Raw genomic sequence first — 23430 nt, forward strand, 5'->3', positions numbered from 1 at the left:
ATTATTTAGCCCCTCTGTGCGTTTCTGTTTTTCATATTTTTTTTTCCCCTGTGAATGATGTTTGCCGCTGCTGCTGCTAAGTCGCTTCAGTCGTGTCCGACTCTGTGCGACCCCAGAGATGGCAGCCCACCAGGCTCCCCCGTCCCTGGGATTCTCCAGGCAAGAACACTGGCGTGGGTTGCCATTTCCTTTTCCAATGCAGGAAAATGAAAAGTGAAAGTGAAGACACTCAGTCGTGTCCCAACTCTTCACGACCCTATGGACTGCAGCCTACCAGGCTCCTCTGTCCATGGGATTTTCCAGGCAAGAGTACTGGAGTGGGGTGCCATTGCCTTCTCTGGTGAATGATGTCTAATCTCATAGTATTGTGGTTGGAAGAAATCTCTGATAGAATTTCAGTTTTCTTAAATTGAGTAAGGCTTGATTTCTGACCCAAGATGTGATCTGTCCTACAGAATGTTCCATGTGCACTTAAGAAGAAAGTGTATTCTGCCAGTTTTGAAAGAAATGTTCTATGTCAGTTAAATCTTTTGGGTCTGTTGGGTCATTTCAAGCTTGTGTTTGCTTATTTATTTTCTGTCTGTATGATCTGTCCATTAGTATAAGTGGTTGAAATGTCTCCACTATTACTGTGTTACTGTCGATTTCCCCTTTTATGGCTATTAGCATTTGCTTTATGCATTGAGGTGCTCCTGTGTTGGGTGAATAAATATTTATAATTGTTATATCTTCTTCTGAGATTGACCTGTTGATCATTATGTACTGACCCTCCTTGTCTCTTGTAACAAACAGTCTTTATCTTAACGTCTATTTTACCTGATAGGAGTAATGCTATTCCAGCATTCTTTTGATTTCCATTTGCGTGGAATATCTTTTCCATTGCCTCACTTTCAGTCTGTATGTGTCCCTAGGTCTGAAGTGGGTCTCTTGTAGACAGCATATATATGGGTCTTGTTTTCTTCATCCAGGCAGCCAGTCTGTATCTTTTGGTTGGAGCATTTTAATCCATTTACATTCAAGGTAATGATCCATGTGTGTGTTCCTATTAACATTTTCTCAATTGGATTTCTTGTGTCAATGGCTCTTTTCCTTCTCTTGCCTTTTTAGCCCGCTGCTGCTGCTAAGTCACTTCAGTCATGTCCGACTCTGTGTGACCCCATAGATGGCAGCCCACCAGGCTCCTTCGTCCCTGGGATTCTCCAGGCAAGAACACTAGAGTGGGTTGCCATTTCCTTCTCCAAAGCAGGAAAGTGAAAAGTGAAAGTGAAGTCGCTCAGTCGTGTCCAACTCTCAGCGACCCCATGGACTGCAGCCAACCAGGCTCCTCCATCCATGGGATTTTCCAGGCAACAGTACTGGAGTAGGATGCCATTGCCTTCTCCATTTATTAGCCTAGAGAAATTCTTTTAGCATTTGTTGTAAACCTGGTTTGGTGGTGCTGATTTCGCTTTAGCGTTTGTGTGTAAAGCTTTTTTACTTTTCTCTTTTGGCTGAACTTGGCAGTATGTGGGATCTGGTTCTCTGACCAGGACTCAAACCCGGAGCCCCACTGTGTTCGGCCACAGGGTCTTAGCCACTGGAGCACCAGGGAAGTCCCTGAGTATGTAGTTTTGTGTGGAAAGGTAAAAGGTATGAGAAAGCGTAAGGAAACAAGGCTCCCATTCTGCTCGTAACTAGTCCTCAGGGTTTCCCAAAGGGCGAGATGTCCACTTCTCAGGAGGTTGTTTGCTGGCTGCAGGCAGGCCTGACAGGTCAGCCTTTGTACCTTCTTGTGCTAGAGTGAGGTGCCCACAGTTTTACTCCACCCAGGTTTAGAGAAGTGTGAGTGGAAAGAGGAACGGGGTCGGGCCCCTTCCATTTCTCTTCCAGCTGCTGCTCAGTCCTGGCTCTTCCCACAGCCCCAGCAGCACCGGCTCCTGCCTGCGAAGGGCTGCCAGGGAGCTTCCAGGCGAGGGGAGGCCTGGGGACACGCGCTCAGGCACGTGGCTAACGTCGACCAGCCTGTTGTTCAGTTCAGTTCAGTTGCTCATTCATGTCCGACTCTTTGCGACCCCATGGACTGCAGCACGCCAGGCTTCCCTGTCCACCACCAACTCCCGGAGCTTGCTCAAACTCATGTCCGTCAAGTCGATGATGCCATCCAGCCATCTCATCCTCTGTTGTCCCCTTTTCCTGCTGCCTTCAATCTTTCCCAGCATCAGGGTTTTTTTCCAGTGAATCAGTTCTTCACATCAGGTGGCCAGAGTATTGGAGTTTCAGCTCCAGCATCAGTCCTTCGAGTGAATATTCAGCGCTGATTTCCTTTAGGATGGACTGGTTGGATCTCCTTGCAGTCTGAGGGACTCTAAGAGTCTTCTCCAACACCACAGTTCAAAAGCATCAGTTCTTTGGCGCTCAGCTTTCTTTATAGTCCAACTCTCACATCCATACTGACTACTGAAAAAACCATAGCTTTGACTAGACGGACCTTTGGTGGCAAAGTAATGTCTCTGCTTTTTTAATCTGTTGTACATAATGTTTAATTTTTACCTCTTTTGTTAGAATTATTCATCTTTTCTAAAACTACCTATTTATTTTATCGTAGTACAATCTGCTTACAATAATACCGTGTTTGTTTCTGCTATACAGCAAAGTAACTCATGTGTACACATACATACGTTCTTTGGGGCTTCCCCGGTGGCTCAGATGGTAAAGCGTCTGCCTGCAATGCGGGAGACCCGGGCTCGATTCCTGGGTCAGGAAGATCCCCTGGAGAAGGAAATGGCAATCCATCCAGCACTCTTGCCTGGAGAATCCCATGGATGGAGGAGCCTGAAAGGCTGTAGTCCATGGGGTCGCAGAGTGGGACACGACTGAGCAGCTTCGCTTTCGCTTTCATGCATTCTTTTTAATGTTCCATTATGGTTTGCGCCATTAGACTGAGTCTGGTTCCCTACCCTCTACGCTGGGACTCTTGTTCGTCAGTTCTTTTTTTGGTCTGTATTGCGGGGGTAGCTGAGCGTCTTTGCAGTGGGCCCGCTTTCTCTATTGCAGCTCTTAGCCTTCTTAGCTGTGAGCCTGGGCTCTATAGCACACACTCAGTGATCGCAGCTCCCAGATTCTCTAGTTGTGACCTGATTTAGCTGCCCCGTGGCACGTGGGATGTTAGTTCCTCAACCAGGGGCCTGACCTGCACCCCTTGCATTGGAAGGCAGACTCTTAACCACTGGACCTCCCGGGACACCCCCGTTTATTCTCGGTGTCAGAGTTTGCGTCTGCTAACCCTACCTTCTAGTCCACCCTCCCTTCCCCCCGGCAGCGGAAAGTGTGCTCTCCGTGTCTGTGCGGCTGTTTCTCAGGCGGCTTCATTTGTGCCCTGGTTTCTCCCCGCCCTGTTTGATGGTCTGTCACTGTCTCTCACTGTGTCTCTCTTTCTCGCTCCCAGCCTCCCTCCCTCTTTCTGTTTTTGTCTTGCCCTGTCTGTCTTTCTCCCTCCCTCTCTCTTGGACTCTCTCTGTGCCTCCCTTCTCCTCTCTTCCTTTTTCCGTCTCTCTCTGTACCTCCTTCTCTAGCTCCCTGTCAACCTCTGTCTCTCTTTCTCCGCTTCTCTCACACTTTTTCTTTCTCTCTCTCTTTTCCCCGTCTTTTCCTCTCCTTTCCACTCTGTCTCTCTTTCTCTTGTTCCCCGTTTCTCTCTCTCTCTCTCCCTGTCTCTCTGTCCCTCTCCCTCTTTCTCTCTCTGTCTCCTGTCTCTCTCTCTCTCTGGGTCTCCCTGCCCCCGAGTCTGTCTCACGCTTGCTTTCCTTCTCTCTCTCTGTCCCACTCCCCCCTCCCTCCGCCCCGTCTCCCTGTCTCCTCCTCTCCTCTCCCTGCTTCCCACTCTGGGTCTCTCTCTTTTCCTCCCTCTTTCTGTCTCTCATGTGTCTCCCTCCCTCCCTCCCAACCTGTCTCTTGGTCTCTGTGTGTGTGTCCCTCACCCTCTCTCTCCCTCCCTCTCTTTCTACCTCCTGTTTTGAAGAAAATGTTCACTTTCATCTCAGCTTCAAAGGATGTGTTAACAAAAGCAGCCACTCATTATATACAAGTGAGTGATACCCTTATTCATTAGAGAATTATCTAGCGTACTTTCAATATACTAACATCACAAGAAAGGACAGAAACAGCAGAAGACACCTCTCCAAAGTGGGTTCTGACCAACGTCCACACCTGAACAGCGCTGGGAAGTCCCGTGACGCAGCACATCTGGATTCCCAGTTAGGGAAAGGTCCTAGGCAGCAGGTCCTCTCCTTGGGTGAGACTTCAAAAACTGCAGTTTGGGTTCCCGCTGATAATCCCAGCATGCACACTGAAATCCTGGTCGGTCTGTGAGCAAGTAGCAGCTCTGGTTTCACGTTAATGCTGTCTGTTTTGTTCTGTGAAACTTGGAATGTTGTTAAGCCTGGCCAAACCCCCTCCAGGGGCTCAACAGTTTGGAGATCCATCCCCTATCTAATCTAAGGTGCCCCTATCTTATCTAAGGTGCCCCTATCTTATCTAAGGTGCCCTATCTTATCTAAGGTGCGAGGCTTGGAGTCTTAGCAGACAGGGTCAGGGGTCTGCTCTGCTTGGTCTCTGAAGCCTAAACCAGACTGTCCGTTTGCTTCCCCACGCGTCCCTCTCCCTCTCCCTGCCCGCCCCCCTCTGTCTCTGCCTCTCTGCGTCTTTCCCTCTCCCGGCTGCCTCCCTCTCTCCTCTGCCTCTCCTCCCTTCTGCGTCTCTCCTCCTGCTCACTCCTCCCCTCTGTTCTTCCCTCCTCTGCCTCTTTTGTCACTGCCTTGCTCTCTCTCCTGCCCTGTCTCTCTGCCTGTTGTTACCTCTCTCTCCCTCCATTCCTGTCTGTCTCACTCGCTGTATGTTTCCCTGTCTTTCTTCCTTCCTCACTCCCTACCTGTCTTACTTTCTCTGATTGCCTCTCTCTCTCTCTGTCTCTCACTCTCTAATTCACCGTCTCTGTCAGCCTCTCTCCTTGTCTCTGTGTTTCTCTCTCTCTCACTCTCTCCTCCCCACCAGGCCCTGCCTCTCATTCTTCCTCCCTGCCCCTCTCTCCCTCATTCATTCATGCTCGCCCGCACCCCCCCCCCAGCCTCCTCTCTCTCTCCCTCCCTCTCTGTTTCTCTGCCTCTGTGTCTCTCCTCGTCTCCCTTTCTTCCTCTCTCTCCCACCGTCCCTCTTTCTTTGTCTCCCGTTTTCTCTCTGGGTCTTTCTCTGTGTCCTTCTCTTCTTCCTCCCTCTCTCTCTGTTTGCCCTGTTTCACGGTCTGCATGTCAGTGACGTCATCCGGCATTTGGTCTTTCTGACTCACCTCACTCAGTGTGACGATCTCTCAGCGCACCCATGTTGGCTTCAGGTGACATCGTTTTGCTCTGTTTTATGGCTGAGCAGCGCTCCGTGGTGTCCATGTACCACATCGTTATCCCTTCACCTGTCCGTGGGAATTTAAGCTGTTTCCGTGTCTTGGCTTCTGTGTGTTGTGCTCTGTGAACATAGGGGTGCATGTATCTTTCTGAATTAGTTTGTTTGTTCATTTATGGCTGCGCAGGGTCTTTGTTGGCGCGGGTGGGCTTTCTCAAGCTGCAGTGAGCAGGGCCCCTCTCTGGTTACGTGTGGGATCCCTCTCTGGTTGCGTGTGGGGGCCCCTCTCTGGTTGCGTGTGGGGGCCCCTCTCTGGTTGCGTGTGGGGGCCCCTCTCTGGTTGCGTGTGGGATCCCTCTCTGGTTGCGTGTGGGGGCCCCTCTCTGGTTGCGTGTGGTGGCCCCTCTCTAGTTGTGTGTGGGATCCCTCTCTGGTTGCGTGTGGGGGCCCCTCTCTGGTTGTGTTGTTGTAGCCCCTCTCTGGTTGCGTCTGGGGGCCCCTCTCTGGTTGCATGTGGGGGCCCCTCTCTGGTTGTGTGTGGGATCCCTCTCTGGTTGTGTGTGGGGGCCCCTCTCTGGTTGCATGTGGGAGCCCCTCTCTGGTTGCGTGTGGGAGCCCCTCTCTGGTTGTGTGTGGGGGCCCCTCTCTGGTTGCGAGTGGGATCCCTCTCTGGTTGTGTGTGGGGGCCCCTCTCTGGTTGCGTGTGGGATCCCTCTCTGGTTGCGTGTGGGAGCCCCTCTCTGGTTGTGGTGTTGTAGCCCCTCTCTGGTTGCATGTGGGGGCCCCTCTCTAGTGTGTGGGGGCCCCTCTCTGGTTGTGTGTGGGATCCCTCTCTGGTTGCATGTGGGGGCCCCTCTCTAGTTGTGTTGTTGTAGCCCCTCTCTGGTTGCATGTGGGGGCCCCTCTCTAGTTGTGTTGTTGTAGCCCCTCTCTGGTTGCGTGTGGGGGCCCCTCTCTAGTTGTGTTGTTGTAGCCCCTCTCTAGCTGTGTGTGGGAGCCCCTCTCTGGTTGCGTGTGGGGGCCCCTCTCTAGTTGTGTGTGGGAGCCCCTCTCTGGTTGCATGTGGGAGCCCCTCTCTGGTTGCATGTGGGGGCCCCTCTCTGGTGGTGGCGCCGTGGCTTCTCTTGCTGTGGAGCACGGTGTCTAGGGCGCCCGGGTTTCTGCGGTTGCAGCAAGCAGGCCCAGTGGTGGAGGCGCACAGGCTGTGGAGTCTGCAGGCATCAGGAGTTGGGAGGCGTGGGCTCCGCGTTTGCGGCCTGTGAGCCCCGTAGTTGCGGCACATGGACTTAGTTGCCCTGCAACATGGTGAATCTTCCCAGACCCAGGATCAAACCCAGGTCCCCTGCATTGGCAGGCAGGTTCTTAACTACTGGACCACCACTCGTGTCCTCTATGTGTTTCTTTACGTCTTCAGTGATCTCTTGGTTATATAGTAGCGTATTATTTAGCTTCCATGTGTTTTTGTGGTTTTCTTTTTTTTTTCCCCTGTAATTGATTTCTAATCTCAATACTGTGGCCAGAAAAGATGCTTGATATGATTCCCATTTTCTTAAATTTAATGAGGCTTGATTTGTGACCTAAGATGTGATCTGTCCTGGAGAATGTATCAGTGCACTTGAGAAGAAAGTGTATTCTGCTGCTTTTGCATGGAATATTCTATCAGTATCAATTAAGTCTGTCTGATCTGTTGTGTCAATTAGAGATTGACTTAAATTCCCTTTTTTTTTTAAATTTATTTTTTAATTTATTTTTTAAATTTTAAAATCTTTAATTCTTACATGCGTTCCCAAACATGACCCCCCTTCCCACCTCCCTCCCCACAACATCTCCGTTATTTATTTTCTGTCTGGACGATGTGCCCGTTGGTTTTCGTGGAGTGTTGCAGTCCTCCACTGTCATTGTGTTGGGCTTCCCCGGGGTTCAGATGGCAAAGAGTCTGCCCTCAACACAGAAGACCTGGGTTCAGATCACGGGTCAAGGGGATTCCCCTAGAGAAGGGCCTGGCTCCGCACTCCAGTATTCTTGCCTGGAGAATTTCACAGACAGAGGAGCCTGGTGGGCTACCTCCATGGGGTCACAAGATGTCAGACACGACTGAGAGACAGCACACTGCAAGGATCACTGCATAATTGTGTTACCATCAGTTTCCCCTTTTATGGCTATGAGTGTTTGCCTTATGCGTTGATCTGCTTCTGTGTTAGGTGAATAATTACAGTTGTTATGCGTCCTTGTGGAATTGACCCCTGATCAATAGGGACCTTCCTTGTCTCTTCTAACAGTCTTTATTTTAAAGTCTCTTTTACCTGATGAGTAACGATATTCCGGCATTCTTTTGATTTCCATTTGCGTGGATTATCTTTTTCTACCTCTCACTTTCATACGGTGTGTGTCCCTAGGTCTGAAGTGGGTCTCTTGTAGACAACATACATAAAAAAGTCTTGGTTTCTCAGGCGTTCAGCCAGTCTGTGTCTTTTGGTTGGCACAGTAACCTATTTTAGGTAATTATCAATACACATGGTCCTATTACCATTTTCTTAATTTTTTTGGATCTGTTTTTGTGGTTCCTATTCTCCCTTGTGTTTTCAGCCTGGAGAAGTTTTTAAGCAATTTTTGTAAACCTGGTTTGGTGGTGCTGAATTCTCTTACCTTCTGCTTGTCTGTAAAGCTTTTTTTTTTTGGCTGCACTCCGAGGTATGTGGGATGTTAGTTCCTTGACCAGCAATCGAGCCCATACCCTGTTTGGAAGCTCAGAGTTTCAATCGCCAGGGAAGTCCCTTGTCTGTGAAGCGTTTGATTTCTCCACTGAATCTTAGTGATATTGCTGGGTAGAATAATCTTGGTTGTAGATTTTTCCTTTCCGTCACTTTAAATATATCAAGCCACTCCCGTCTGCCCTCTGCTCAAAAATCAGCTGATAACCTTATATGAATTCCCTTGTATGTTATTCTTGCTTTTACATTGCTGCTTTCATTTTTTTTTTAATTAAATTCTGTTAGTTTGATGAATATGTGTCTCATTGTTTATCTCCTTAGGTTTATCCTGTATAGGACAGCCTGAACTTGGGTGGCTATTTCCTTTCCTATGTTAGTGAAATTTTCATCTATAATCTCTGCAAATATTTTCTCAGATCCTTTCTCTCCTGAGACCCCTATGATTTGAATGTTGGTGTGTTTAATGTTGTCCCAGAGGTCCCTGAGCCTGTTCCCATTCATTTTGATTCTTTTTTCTTTCTTTCTTTTTTTTTTTCTGGTTCATCTGTAGATTGTGGTGTGTGTGTGTGTATATATATATTTTTTTTAATTTTACTTTACAATACTGTATTGGTTTTGTCATACATTGACATGAATCCACCACGGGTGTACATGCGTGATTCTTTTTTCTTTATTCTGCTCCTCAGCAGTTCTTTTCACCATTCTTTCAGCTCATTTATTCGTTCCGCTTCATTTATTCTGCTGTTCACTCCCTCTAGTGTATTTTCCATCTCTGTTCTTGTGTTTTTCACCACTGTTTGTTTGCGCTTTAGTTCTTCTAGGTCCTTGCTACACATTTCTTGTATTTTCTCAGTCTTTGCCTCCGTTCTGTTTCTGAGATTTAGGATCATCTTTCCCGTCATACTCTGAACTCTTTCTCAGGTAGGTTGCCTGTTTCCTCTTCATTTATTTTGTCTTGTAAGTTTCTACATTGCTCCTTTGTCTGTACCATATTTTTTGTCATCTCTCTTTTTTTTTTTTTTTTGATGGGTTGGACTGTGTTCCTGTCTTGCTGGTTGTTTGGCCTGCGGTGTCCAGCATTGGAGTTTACAGGCCATGGGTTGAGCCGGGTCTTGGTACTGAGATGAGAACTTCTGGGTGAACTCACTCTGATTAATGTCGACAGGACTGTGTTCCTGTCTTGCTGGTTGTTTGGCCTGCGGTGTCCAGCATTGGAGTTTGCAGGCCGTGGGTTGAGCCGGGTCCTGGTACTGAGATGAGAACTTCTGGGTGAACTCACTCTGATTAATGTTGCCTGGCGTCTGAGGTTCTCTGTTAGTCCGTGGTTTTGGGCTTGGTGTTCCCGCCTCGGGAGCTCAGGCCTGATCCCTAGCCTGGGAACCACGATGCTGCATGTCACACAGTGATGCCAAAAAAAACAGCAAATAAGGAGCAGAACAGTAACAAGGAGTAAAAAATTAAAAAGTAGAAAATATAGTTTAAAAAATAAAAACATAACAACAAAGTTAAAGAGAATCACAATAGGAGGGAAGTAGCTAGCAAAGGCTCTGGGGATGGAGGGGGCCGGGGGCGCTTTAGGCCCAGGACCTGCACAGCCATGGGGGACCCTGAGGGGTAGAGACTCGGGCCCTGGACCCCAGCTGGCTTCCCAGGTCCTGAGCAGGTGGGGAAGGTGCTTCCCAGCTTGTCTCTGTCCCTCCAAAGGTCTCTCCCCTACCCTGCTGATCACTGCAGCATGGGTGAAAGTGAAAGTTTCTCAGTCATGTCCATGGACTGTACAGGGACCCAGGGCAGAATACTGGACTCGGTACCCTTTCCCTTCTTGAGGGGATCTTCCCAACCCAGGTATCAAACCCAGGTGGACTCTACCAGCCGAGCCCTGAGGGAAGCCCAGGAATACTGGTAAGGGTAGCCTATCCTTTCTCCAGCAGATCTTCCCGACCCAGGGACCGAACTCGGGTCTCACACGCTGCAGACGGATACTTTACCCTCCGAGCTGTCTCCTCCACCACATCCTCCCTGGTCGCAAGGAAACTCCTCCAGCCCCCTTATGTGTCCGAGCTCCCCGCTAGCACCTGGTTGGCGCTGTTCCCTGTTCTCCTGCACCGTCTTTACCCCACTTCTGGTATCCGGTTTTGTTCTGAGTACTCCGCAGTCTTTCTTTCCTACTTCTAAAAGAAAGCATGGCTCTGTTTCTCATTTCTGGCTGTGCTGGGTCTTCGGTGCTGCCCGGGCTTTCACTGTGGAGAGCAGGGGCTGCTCTGCGCTTGCAGTGCCTGGGCTTCTCGTTCTGGAGCACGGGCTCGGCGGTTGTGGGGCGCGTTCTCAGCTGCTCCGCAGCACGCGCAGCATTTCCAGATCAGGGATGGAGCCCGTGTATCCTGGCTTCGCAGGTGGATTCTTTATCACTGAACCACCAGGAAGTCCTGACCTCCTCAGTCTTGAGAACAGACACTGGACAATAGAAGGAATAATCGTTGCTGATAGAGGAAGTCAGTGTTAAGGGGACTCAGTTTTAATCCCCACTTCAGTTTTATCTTTCCCTGAATCTTTCAGGGAACAGAGAGGCACCTACTCTGACTACTTCCTGGGGGTGGGGGCCTGCAGTGCTGCCTAAATTCGGGGCACTGGAGACTGAATTAGAAATACTTGATTCCAAGTCCTGCCTCCGAGGGCTGTGTGATGACAATCTCAGTCCTGAGGCACCTTCTTGGTGTCGCAGACCCAGCTGGAGGAGTGGCGGCTGCGGCGCGGGACTGGGAGTAGCTGTTTCCTCAGGTTCAGGAGTCTGCCTGATCTGCCCCTCCCTTCACAGGGAGACCTGCCAGTTGTTCCCAAACCACTCCCTGGAAGAGGGAAGCGCACCCAGGCGCACGAAGGCCGGAAGTAGGAAGCCCGGCGTGCCAGCAGTTGGGGTTGTCTGTCGCGTGGGGCTTTGTTTCTTGTTTATCTTGGCTGTAGTGGGGGCTCCGCGCCTGCACAGCTGTTCATGGTAGCACGTGGGTTCCCTGTAGCACACGGGCTTCTCCAGCTGTGTTGTGAGGGCGCTAGAATTCACAGGCTTAGTTGCAGCATGTGGGATCTAGTTCCCCAACCAGGGATCAAACCCAGAGCCCTCTGCATTGGACCGTGGTGCCTTAGTTGCTGGACTACTGGGGAAATCCCTGAATCTGTCGTTTGGTGGGAAAGGTAAAAGGTGTGAGAAAGCGTGAGAGTGTTAGTCGCTCAGTCGTGGCCGACTCTTTGCAACCCCATGGACTGTAGCCCGCCAGGCTCCTCTGTGAGGTTTCCCAGGCAGGAAGACTAGAGTGGGCTGCCATTTCCTCCCCCCAGGGGATCTTCCCGATCTAGGGGTTGAACCTGGGTCTCCTGCATAGCAGACAGATTCATTACTGCCTGAGCCAGCAGGGAAGCCCGCGAGAAAGCGTAAGAAAACAAGACTCCTGTTCGGCTTGTAACTAACCCTCAAGGTTTCCCAAAGGGCGAGATGTCCACTTCTCAGGAGGTTGTTTGCTGGCTGCAGGCAGGCCTGACAGGTCAGCCCTTGGTACCTTCTTGCGCTAGAGGGAGGTGCCCACGGTTTTACTCCACCCAGGTTTAGAGGAGCGTGAGTGGAAAGAGGAACGCGGTCGGGCCCCTTCCATTTCTCTTCCAGCGGCTGCTCAGCCCTGGCTCTTCCCACAGCCCCAGCAGCACCGGCTCCTGCCTGCGAAGGGCTGCCAGGGAGCTGCCAGGCGAGGGGAGGCCTGGGGCCGCGCGCTCAGGCACGTGGCTGGCGTCAACCAGCCTGTCGTGCATACTGTTTAGTTCTGCCTCTCGTGTTAGGAATACTTCTCTTTTTTAAAGCTGTCCAGCTATTTGTATTTATTTCATTGAAGTATAGTTGATTTACAGTGTTTTAATCTCTGCTGTACAGTAAGGTAGCTCTGTTCACACATGTACCCATTCTTTTTAATGTTCCTTTCCATTAGGGTTTATCCCAGGAGGTTGAATTGAGTCTCCTGAGCTGGACAGTGCGGTCCGGCTGTTCATCCATCCCTGTTTTGGCTGAACCGAGTCCTCTTTACAGTGTGTGGGCCTCTCCAGCTGCAGCTCGCGGTCTTCCTGCGGAGCATGGGCTCTAGAGCGCCTGGACTCTGTACTGGGGCTCCCAGGTTCTGCAGTTGCCTGTGGGGCGTTCGTTCCCCAGCCAGGGGTGTAACCTGCATCCCCTGCATCGAAAGGCAGACGTCCCTGTTAAGCCCGAACTCCCAGCCCATCCCCTCCCTACTCCTGCCAGCTTGGCAACTCAAAGTCTGTTGTGTCTGTGAGGCCCTTTCCCAGGTGTGTTCCAGTGTGCTGGGTTTCCCCCTCGCTGTTAGCAGTTTCTGGCACTCTCTTTTGCCCTGTCTCTTTCTCCCTCCCTCCCCGCCTCCCTCCCCGTCTCTTTCTTTTTCTTTCTGCCTCCCTCTCTCCTGGTCTGTCTCTGTCTCTCTCCCCCTCTGCCTCCCTCCTTCCGTCTTTCTGTCTCTCTTTCTCCCTACCTCCCTTTCTCCCTCCCTGTCAGCCTCTCTTGTCTCCCTTCCTCCCATGCTCCCTTTTCTTTCTCTTTCCCTGTCTTTCTCCCTGCTCCCCTCGCCTCAGTCTCTTTCTCCTGTATTTCTCTCTCGGCCCGTTTCTCTTTTCATTCCTGGCCCGTTTCTCTTTTCATTCCTCGTCTCTCTTTCTCCTTGCCTCCATCTCTTTTGACCTCTCCCTGTGTCACTCTCTTTCTCTCTCTCTGCCTCTGTTTCTCCCTCTCTTAGTCTTTCTCTCTTTTGCTCTTCCTGCTTCTCCCTCTCTCCCTCCCTCTCTCTCCAACTCCTGTTTTGCAGAATATTTTCACTTTCCTCTCAGCTTCAAAGGATGTGTTAACAAAAGCAGCCACTCATTATATACAAGTGAGTGATACCCTTATTCATTAGAGAATTATCTAGCGTACTTTCAATATACTAACATCACAAGAAAGGACAAATAGAAACAGCGGAAGACACCTCTCCAAAGTGGGTTTTGACCAGTGTCCACACCTGAACAGCACTGGAAAGTCCGTGACGCAGCACATCTGGATTCCCAGTGCGGGAAAGGTCCTCGGCAGCAGGCCCCCTCCTTGGGTGAGACTTCAAAAATGGTAACGATGACCCCATATGCGAGACAGCAGAAGAGACACAGATGTAAAGAACAGTCTTTTGGACTCTGTGGGAGAAGGCGAGGCTGGGATGATCTGAGAGAACAGCATTGAAACATGTATATTACCACATGTGAAACAGATTGCCAGTCCAGGTTCAATGCATGAGACAGGGTGCTCAGGGCTGGTGCACTGGGATGACCCAGAGGGGTGGGATGGAGAGAGAGGTGGGAGGGGGGTTCAGGATGGGGAGCACATGGACACCCATGGCGATTTATGTTGATGTATGGCCAAACCAATACAATATTGCAAAGTAATTAGCCTCCAATTAAATTAATTTAAAAACAAGAATTAGTGAAAAAGTAATTAAGCAGTAAGTGATAATAAAAAATAAAACAGTGTAAATGTTAATATTTAATACTTTCTCTAGTCAGCAATTAATTTTAAACCAAAGACCAGCAGCAACAAAATTGCAGTTTGGGTTCCAGTTGATGCAAACACATCCTGGTCAGTCTGTGAGAAAATAGCAGCTCTGGTTCCATCTTAATGCTGTCTGCTTTGTTCTGTAAAACTTGGAATGTTGTTAAGCCTGGGACCTCGTTGGCCAGATCCCTCCGTGGGCTCAACGGTCTCGAGATCCTGTTTCGAGATCCGTCCCCTATCCGTCCCCTGTCGTATCTGAGGTGCCAGGCTTGCAGTCTTAGCAGACGGGGTCAGGGGTCTGCTCTGCTTAGTCTCCGAAGCCTGAAGCCTAAACCAGACCGTCCTTTTGCTTTCCCACGCCTCCCTCTCCGCGCGCCCGCCGCGGTCTCTCTGTCCCGGCTCTCTCCCTGCGTCTCTTGTTTCTTTTCCCCTCGCTCTCCCCGTCTCCCTCTCCCGCCCTGTGTTTCTTTCTCCCTTGCTCTCTCCTCTGTCGCCTCTCTGGCCCTCTTTCTCCCCCTCGCTCCCCCTCTCCCCTCGGCCCTCTTCCTCACTGCCCTCCTCCCTCCTCTGTGTCTCTGCTCTCCTTCGCCTCTCCCTTCCCTCCTCCTGAACCTCTCTCTCTTTCTCATCACCTGGTTTTCTCTCTCTCTGTCCTGCCCTGTCTCTCTCTCCCTCCTTCCCTCTGTCTCTTCTTTCTCCCCGAATTTCGCTCTCTTTCTCCCTTGCTCTTTCTCTCTCTGTCTCTGTCACCCTTTAATTCTCACTCCTTCAGTCTCTCTTCCTGTCTCTGTGGTTTATCTTTCTCTCACTTCCCATCTTTCCTCTCTGTGCCCTTTCTTCTCTCCCTGTCTGTTCCCCCCTGCTCATTCCTGCCCTTGCCCCCACCGTGTCTCTCTCCCACCTCTTTCTCTGCCTCTCCTTCTCCATGTCTCTCTTTTCTGTCTTTCTCCTTCCCTCTCCTTCCTCCCTAGCTCCTTCCCTCCCTGTCTCTGCCGGTGTCTCCTTGCCTCCCTTTCTTCCTCTCTCTCCCACCGTCCCTCTTTCTTTGTCTCCCGTTTTCTCTCTGGGTCTTTCTCTGTGTCCTTCTCTTCTTCCTCCCTCTCTCTCTGCTTGCCCTGTTTCACAGTCTGCATGTCAGTGATGTCATCCGGCATTTGGTCTTTCTGACTCACCTCACTCAGCGTGACGATCTCTCAGCGCACCCATGTTGGCTTCAGGTGACATCGTTTTGCTCTGTTTTATGGCTGAGCAGCGCTCCGTGGTGTCCATGTACCACATCGTTATCCCTTCACCTGTCCATGGGAATTTAAGCTGTTTCCGTGTCTTGGCTTCTGTGTGTCGTGCTGCGTGAACATAGGGGTGCATGTATCTTTCTGAATTAGTTTGTTTATTCATTTATGGCTGCGCTGGGTCTTTGTTGGCGCAGGTGGGCTTTCTCAAGTGTAATAGCGGGGCCCCTCCAGTTGTGTGTGGGGGCCTCTCTCTGGTTGTGTGTGGGGGCCCCTCTCTGGTTGTGTGTGGGGGCCCCTCTCTGGTTGTCGTGTGGTGGCCTCTCTTGCTCTGGAGCGTGGTCTCTAGGCCTCGTAGGTTTCCGCGGTTGCAGCAAGCAGGCTCCGTGGTGGAGGCGCACAGGCTCCGGACTGTGGACTTCAGCAGTTGGGAGGCATGGGCCCAGTGTTGGCGGCATGTGGGCTCCGTAGTTGGGGTGCACGGCCTAGTTGCCCTGTGGCATGTGGAATCCTCCCAGACCCGGGGTCAAGCCCAGGCCCCCTGCGCTGGCAGGCAGGTCTTAACCACTGGGCCACCGGGGCGTCCTCTGTGTGGTTTGCTGTCTCTAGTGATCTCTGGCTTATTTAGTGGCGTGTTGTTTATCCTCCATGTGTTTTTGTGTTTTTCATAGTTTGGTTTTTTTCCTCTGTAATTGGTTTCTATTCTCATAATTCTGTGATCAGAAAAGATGCTTGATATGATTTCCGTTTTCTTAAATTTAGTGGGGTTTGATTTAAGGCCCAAGATGTGATCTGTCCTGGAGAATGTGTCATGTGCGCCTGAGAGAAAGTTCATTCTGCCGCTTTTGAGTGGAATGTTCATCAATATCAATTAAGTCTATCCAGTCTATTGTGTTAATTAAAGATTGTGTTTACTTATTTTCTGTCTGGATGATTTGTCCATTGGCGTAAGGGGAGTGTTAAAATCCTTCACTGTAATTGTGTTGGGCTTCCCTGGTGGCTCAGACAGTAAAAAATCTGTCTGCAGTGCAGGAGACCTGGGTTCAAACCTTGGTCTAGAAGACCCTCTAGAGAAGGGAATGGCTCCCCACTCCATTATTCTTGCCCGGAGAATTCCATGGACAGGAGCCTGGCATGGAGTCACAAGCAGTCGGACATGACTGAGTGACTTAACACACTACACTCATCACTACATGATTGTGTTAATTTCGATTCCCCCTTTTATGACGATTAGCATTTGCCTTATGCATTGAACTGCTCCTGTCTTGAGTGAATAAATATTTATAATTGTTATACCTCACCTCACCTCACCTCATACCTCCTTGTGGGACTTTCCTTGTCTCTTGTAACAGTCTTTATTTAAAGTCTATTTTACCAGATATGAATGATGCTATTCCAGCGTTCTTTTGATTTCCGTTTGCATGGAATATCTTTTTTCATCCCCTCCTTTTCAGTCTGTATGTGCCCCAAAGTCTGATGTAGGTCCCTTATAGACAGCCACATACATGTTCCTTTTACCATTTTCTTGTTTTGTGGGTCAGTTTCTTGTGTTTTCAGCCTAGAGAAGTTCCTTAAGAATTTGTTGTAAACCTTTGGTGGTGCTGAATTCCCTTAGCTTTTGCTTGTTTGTAAAGGTTTTTTACGTTTTATTTCTGCCAGAGCTGTGCAGGATGTGGGATCTAAGTTCCTTGACCATCAGGGATGCAGCCCACAGCCCCTGTATTGGAAGTGCTGGGTTTTAAACACCTGAGAAGTCTCTTGTCTGTAAAGCTATTGATTTCTCCCTGGAATCTGAATGATATCCTTGCTGGGTAGCATAATCTTGGTTGCACTTTCTTTCCCTTTCATCACTTTAAACATGTCCTACCATCCCATCTGTCTTGCAGAGTTTCTGCAGAAAATCAGCTGATAACCTTATGAAGATTCTCTTGTCTGTTTTTGTTGCTTTAACCTTGCTGCTTTTTTTGTTGTTGTTAGTTTGATGAATATTTGTCTCTTCGTGTATCTCCTTGGATTTATCCTGTTTGGAACTGTCTGGACTTGACTGTTTCCTGTGTTAGGGAAATTTTCAACTGTCATCCCTGCTGGTATTTTTCTCTGACCCTTTCTCTCCTTCTAGGACCCCTGTGATGGGAATGTTGGTGTGTTTAATGTTGTCCCAGAGGCCCCTGAGACGGTCCTCGTTTATTTTGGTGCCTCCTTTCTTTCTTCTGCTGCTCAGCACTCTTTCCACCATTCTTTCCTCTCACTTACTGGTTCTTCTGGTTTCGTTACCCTGCTCTTCCAGTGTATCTTCCATTCCAGTCCTTCTTGTGTTTTTCATCACTGTTTGCTTGCTCTTTAGTTCTTCTAGGTCCTTGTTAAACCTGTCTGGATTTTCTCGACCTGTGCCTCCATTCTCTTTTTGAGATTTAGGATCATCTTTACTGTCGTTACTCTGAATTTTTTTTTTTTTTTTAGGTAGCTTGCCTATTTCCTCCTCATTTGTTTGGTCTTGTAGTTTTTTACATTGCTCCTTCATCTGTACCAAATTTTTTTGTCTCTATGTTTTATATTTGATGGATGGGACTGTGTTCTTGTGTTGCTGGTTGTTTGGCCTGAGGCGTCCAACCCTGGAGATTGCAGGCCGAAGGTAAGTGCTGCGGTGAGGACCTCTGGTAGAGCTCACTCTGATTAATAGTGCCTGAATTCTGAGGGTCTCTGTTAGTCCAGGGGTTTAGACTCAGTGCTTCCACCGCAGGAGCTCAAGCCTGATCCCTGGCCTGGGAGCCATGACCCCGTAGGTCACACAGTGATGCAAAAAAAAAAAAAAAAAAGATAAGAAACCACAAGGAGAACAGTAAAAATGAATAAAAAATATAATAAATCTAGAAAATATATTATAAAAAATAGGGACTTGCCTGGTGGTTCAGTGGCTAAGACTCTGTGCTCCCAATGTAGGGAGGTGGCGCGGGGCTGGTATGATTCCTGGCATGGGCAAAAATATATAAGAAAAACAAAAATGTAATAACAACAAAGCTAAAGAGAAGCAGTATAGCAAGGGGAAAATAGCCAGAAGAGGCCCTGGGAGGCTGGGCTTAGGCTCAAGACCTGCACAGCCAGAGCGGGCCCTGAGGGTGGAGATTCAGGCCCTGGACCCCAGCAGGCTCCCTGGGTCCTGAGCAGGTTGGGGAGACCCTTGTCATGTTCCCCTCGCTCCCCCAGCCACCCCTCGGGGTGCCCCCACCCCACCTCTGCTTTGCCTCCCTCCCTCCTTCCCCCACCACATCCTACCTGTTTGCATGGGGGCTCCTCCAGTCCCGTAGGTGTCTGAGGTCCCCCGCCAGCACCTGGTTGGTGCCACTGTGTTCAGTTCAGTTCAGTCACTCAGTCGTGTCCGACTCTTTGCAACCCCATGAATCCAGCACGCCAGGCCTCCCTGTCCATCACCAATTCCCGGAGTTCACTCAAACTCGCGTCCATTGAGTTGGTGATGCCATCTAGCCATCTCATCCTCTGTCGCCCCCTTCTCCTCCTGCCCCCAATCCCTCCCAGCATCAGAATCTTTTCCAGTGAGTCAACTCTTCACATGAGGTGGCCAAAGTACTGGAGTTTCAGCTTCACCATCATTCCTTCCAAAGAAATCCCAGGGCTGATCTCCTTCAGGATGGACTGGTTGGATCTCCTTGCAGTCCAAGGGACTCTCAAGAGTCTTCTCCAACACCACAATTCAAAAGCATCAATTCTTCGGCACTCAGCCTTCTTCACAGTCCAACTCTCACATCCATATATGACCACTGGAAAAACCATAGCCTTGACTAGACAGACCTTTGTTGGCAAAGTAATATCTCTGCTTTTCAATATGCTGTCTAGGTTGGTCATAACTTTCCTTCCAAAGAGTAAGCGTCTTTTAATTTCATGGTTGCAGTCACCATCTGCAGTGATTTTGGACCCCCCCAAAAATAAAGTCTGACACTGTTTCCACTGTTTCCCCATCTATTTCCCATGAAGTGATGGGACCGGATGTCATGATCTTCGTTTTCTGAATGTTGAGCTTTAAGCCAACTTTTTCACTCTCCTCTTTCACTTTCATCAAGAGGCTCTTTAGTCCTTCTTTACTTTCTGCCATAAGGGTGGTGCCATCTGCATATCTGAGGTTATTGATATTTCTCCCGACAATCTTGATTCCAGCTTGTGCTTCTTCCAGCCCAGCATTTCTCATGATGTACTCTGCATGTAAGATAAATAAGCAGGGTGACAATATACAGCCTTGACATACTCCTTTACCTATTTGGAAGCAGTCTGTTCTTCCATGTCCAGTTCTAACTGTTGCTTCCTGACCTGCCTATAGGTTTCTCAAGAGGCAGGTCAGGTGGTCTGGTATTCCCATCTCTTTCAGAATTTTCCACAGTTGATTGTGATCCACACAGTCAAATGCTTTGGCATAGTCAATAAAGCAGAAATAGATGTTTTTCTGGAACTCCCTTGCTTTTTCCATGATCCAGCAGATGTTGGCAATTTGATCTCTGGTACCTCTGCCTTTTCTAAAACCAGCTTGAACATCTGGAAGTTCACGGTTCGCGTATCGTTGAAGCCTAGCTTGGAGAATTTTGAGCATTACTTTACTAGCGTGTGAGATGAGTGCAATTGTGCAGTAGTTTGAGCATTCTTTGGCATTGCCTTTCTTTGGAATTGGAATGAAAACTGACCCTTTCCAGTCCTGTGGCCCCTGCTGAGTTTTCCAAATTAGCTGGCATATTGAGTGCAGCACTTTCACAGCATCATCTTTCAGGATTTGAAACAGCTCAACTGGAATTCCGTCACCTCCACTAGCTCTGTTCGTAGTGATGCTTCCTAAGGCCCACTTGACTTCACATTCCAGGATGTCTGGCTCTAGATGAGTGATCACACCATCGTGATTATCTTGGTCATGAAGATCTTTTTTGTACAGTTCTTCTGTGTATTCTTGCCACCTCTTCTTAATATCTTCTGCTTCTGTTAGGTCCATACCATTTCTGTCTTTTATCGAGCCCATCTTTGCATGAAACGTTCCCTTGGTATCTCTAATTTTCTTGAAGAGATCTCTAGTCTTTCCCATTCTGTTGTTTTCCTCTCTTTCTTTGCATTGATCGCTGAGGAAGGCTTTCTTATCTCTTCTTGCTATTCTTTGGAACTCTGCATTCAGATGCTTATATCTTTCCTTTTCTCCTTTGCTTTTTGCTTCTCTTCTGTTCACAGCTATTTGTAAGGCCTCCCCAGACAGCCATTTTGCTTTTTTGCATTTCTTTTCCATGGGGATGGTCTTGATCCCTGTCTCCTGTACAATGTCATGAACCTCCATCCATAGTTCATCAGGCACTCTATCTATCAGATCTAGTCCCTTAAACCTATTTCTCACTTCCACTGTATAATCATAAGGGATTTGATTTAGGTCATACCTGAATGGTCTAGTGGTTTTCCCTACTTTCTTCCATTTAAGTCTGAATTTGGCAATAAGGAGTTCGTGATCTGAGCCACAGTCAGCTCCCGGTCTTGTTTTTGCTAACTGTATAGAGCTTCTCCATCTTTGGCTGCAAAGAATATAATCAGTCTGATTTCAGTCTTGACCATCTGGTGATGTCCATGTGTAGAGTCTTCTCTTGTGGTGTTGGAAGAGCTGCTTGCTATGACCAGTGCATTCTCTTGGCAAAACTCTTTTAGCCTTTGTCCTGCTTCATTCTGCATTCCAAGGCCAAATCTGCCTGTTACTCCAGGTGTTTCTTGACTTCCTACTTTGACATTCCAGTCCCCTATAATGAAAAGGACATCTTTTGGGGGTGTTAGTTCTAAAAGGTCTTGTAGGTCATCATAGAACCGTTCAACTTCAGCTTCTTCAGCGTTACTCGCTGGGGCTTAGACCTGGATTACTGTGATAGCGAATGGTTTGCCTTGGAAACGAACAGAGATCATTCTGTCATTTTTGAGATTGCATCCAAGTACTGCATTTCGGACTCTTGTTGACCATGATGGCTACTCCATTTCTTCTGAGGGATTCCTGCCCGCAGTAGTAGATACAATGTTCATCTAAGTTAAATTCACCCATTCCAGTCGATTTTAGTTCACTGATTCCTAGATGTCGACGTTCACTCTTGCCGTCTCCTGTTTGACCACTTCCAGTTTGCCTTGATTCATGGACCTGACATTCCAGGTTCCGATGCAATATTGCTCTTTACACTGTGTTAGGAGACGTGAATTCCTTGTCCAGTTACTCCACCATCTGTGCTTCACCTCTGGTTTCCATTTTTGCTCTCAGTAGTCCTCAGTCCTTTTTTTTTTCCCCCACTGTTTGAAATATATGATTTCATTTATTTATTTCTTTGGGTGAGCTGAGTCTTCATTAGCATGTGGACTTTATCTAGTTGCAGCTCCCGGCCTTCTCCTGTTGTGGAGCATGGGCTTAGAGCACGTGGTCTCAATAGTTACGGCTAGCAGGTTCTAGTTGTCACGAGTTGGTTTAGTTGCCCCAAGGCATGTGGGGTGTTTGTTTCCCAGCCAGGGATCTAACCTGCATCCCCTGTCCATTCTAAGTGTCAGAGTTTGCTTCTCCTAACCCTGAACTGCCAGTCCATCCCTTCCCTCCTCCCCTCACCCTTGGCAACTAAAACTCTGTTCTCTCTGTGAGGCTGTTTCTTCAGTTCGGTTCAGTCGCTCTGTCGTGTCCAATTCTTTGCAACCCCACGGACGGCAGCACGCCAGGCCTGCCTATCCGTCACCAGCTCCCAGATCTTGCTCAAACTCATCTCTGTCGAGCCAGAGATGCCATCCAACTATCTCATCCTCTGCCTTCCCCTTCTCCTCCTGCCCTCTGTCTTTCCCAGCATCAGGGTCTTTTCCAGTGAGTCAACTCTTCGCATGAGGTGGCCAAAGTATTGGAGTTTCAGCTTCAGCATCAGTTCTTGCGATGAACACCCAAGACTGATCTCCTTTAGGATGGACTGGTTGGATCTCCTTGCAGTCCAAGGGACTCTCAAGAGTCTTCTCCAACACCACAGCTCAAAAGCATCAATTCTTCGGCGCTAAGCTTTCTTTACAGTCCAACTCTCACATCCATATATGACCACTGGAAAAACCATAGCCTTTAGACAGACCTTTGTCAGCAAAGTAATGTCTTTGCTTTTTAATATGCTGTCTAGGTTGGTCATAGCTTTTCTTGCAAGGAGCAAGTGTCTTTTAATTTCATGGCTGCAGTCACCATCTGCAGTGAGTTTGGAGCCCAAGAAGATAAAGTCTGTTTCTTGGGTATGTTCATTTGTGCCCTGATTCTTCCCTTTCATTCTGTTTCTCTTGCCCTGTCTCTTTCCTCTCCCTCACTTCCTCCCTCTTTCTTTCCCTTTCTCTCCCTGCCTCCCTCCTTCTCTCCTGACCTTTCTCCCTCTCTTTCCTGCTTCCTTCTCTCTCCCACCCTCCTCGGTATGTCTCTTCCTGTATGTTTCTTGGCCTCTCTCTGACTGTCTCCTGGTCTCTTTCTGTCTCTGTTCCCTTTCCCTTTCTCCCTTCTTCCCTATCTCTGTCTGTCCTTCCCTTCTCCTCTCTCTCCCTTTCTCTCTTCTTCCTCCCTCTCTCCCCCACCCCTTTCTTTCTCTCTCCCTGTGTCTCCCTCCCTTTTTCTCTCTCCAGTCCACTGTTTCTCCTGCCCCTGCTCCCCCCTCCTTCACCCCACCCCTTCTCTCCACCTCCTGCCTGTCTGTCTCAGCTCTCCTGCCCTCTCTGGCTTTCTGCCTCCCTCCCTCTCTGTTTCCATCTCCCCCGTCACTCCGCCTTTCCCTCTCACACCCTGTCTTTCTGTCCCCTTCTTCCTCTGTTTCTCCCTCACTTCTTCCCTTCTCTCTCTCCCTGACTCTCTGCCTCTCTTTCTCCTTTCTTCCCTCCCTCTTTCTCCCTAGCTCCCCGCCCCCGCCCCGTGTTTCTCTGTCTCTCCCACCTTCCCTGCCTTCCTTCTCTGTGTGCCCTATGTAGATTCCACATGTAAGTGATACCGTATGGTCTTTGCCTTTCTGACTTCACTCAGCATCATAGTCTCTAGTTGCGCCCTCAGCGGCACTGTTCTGTCCTTTCTTCCCGCGTCTGAGTCATGTTCCTTCGTATAAATGCACCACATCTTAGGAGCTTCCTGGTGGCTCTGCTGGTAACGAACCTGCCTGCGATGCAGGAGTCTCGGGTTTGATTCCTGGGTCGGGAAGATCCTCTGGAGAAGGGATAGACTGCTCACTCCAGTATTCTTGCCTGGAGAATACTGTGGACAGAGGAAGCTGGCGGGCTGTACTCCATGGGGTTGCAAAGAGCTGGACACGACTGAGCGAGTAGGCACACGCACCCACCACATCTTCCCCCACCCTTCCGTCGGTGGAGATGTGTTTCTGCGTCTTGGCTGTGTGTGTGGTGTTGCCATGAACACGGGAGTGCATGCGTCTTTGGAAGTGGGTTGTATGTCTTTATTTTGGCCGCACTTTGTCTTCGGCGCTGCACACGGGCTTTCTCAAGTTTCAGTGAGCGGGGGCTGCTCTCCACTTGTGGTGCACGGTGTGGCTGTTCTTGT

The 23430-nt window shown here is 49.1% G+C and overlaps 1 protein-coding gene and 1 long non-coding RNA gene across 2 annotated transcripts in view; one reads left to right on the forward strand and one right to left on the reverse strand.

Moving 5' to 3' along the window:
• NT5DC2 (5'-nucleotidase domain containing 2) overlaps window positions 1-23430 on the forward strand; it is a 52330-nt gene that overhangs the window by 21974 nt on the left and 6926 nt on the right. The window lies entirely within an intron of this gene.
• LOC138424580 (uncharacterized) lies at window positions 11918-15963 on the reverse strand. The gene is made up of 3 exons (XR_011250874.1): window positions 14820-15963; window positions 13127-13320; window positions 11918-12292 (listed from the first exon to the last, which is right to left on the reverse strand). It is a non-coding gene; the product is annotated as an uncharacterized lncRNA (long non-coding RNA).

This window comes from Ovis canadensis, chromosome 19 (genome assembly GCF_042477335.2).
Source record: "Ovis canadensis isolate MfBH-ARS-UI-01 breed Bighorn chromosome 19, ARS-UI_OviCan_v2, whole genome shotgun sequence".
In the NCBI taxonomy this organism is placed as follows: domain Eukaryota; kingdom Metazoa; phylum Chordata; class Mammalia; order Artiodactyla; family Bovidae; genus Ovis; species Ovis canadensis.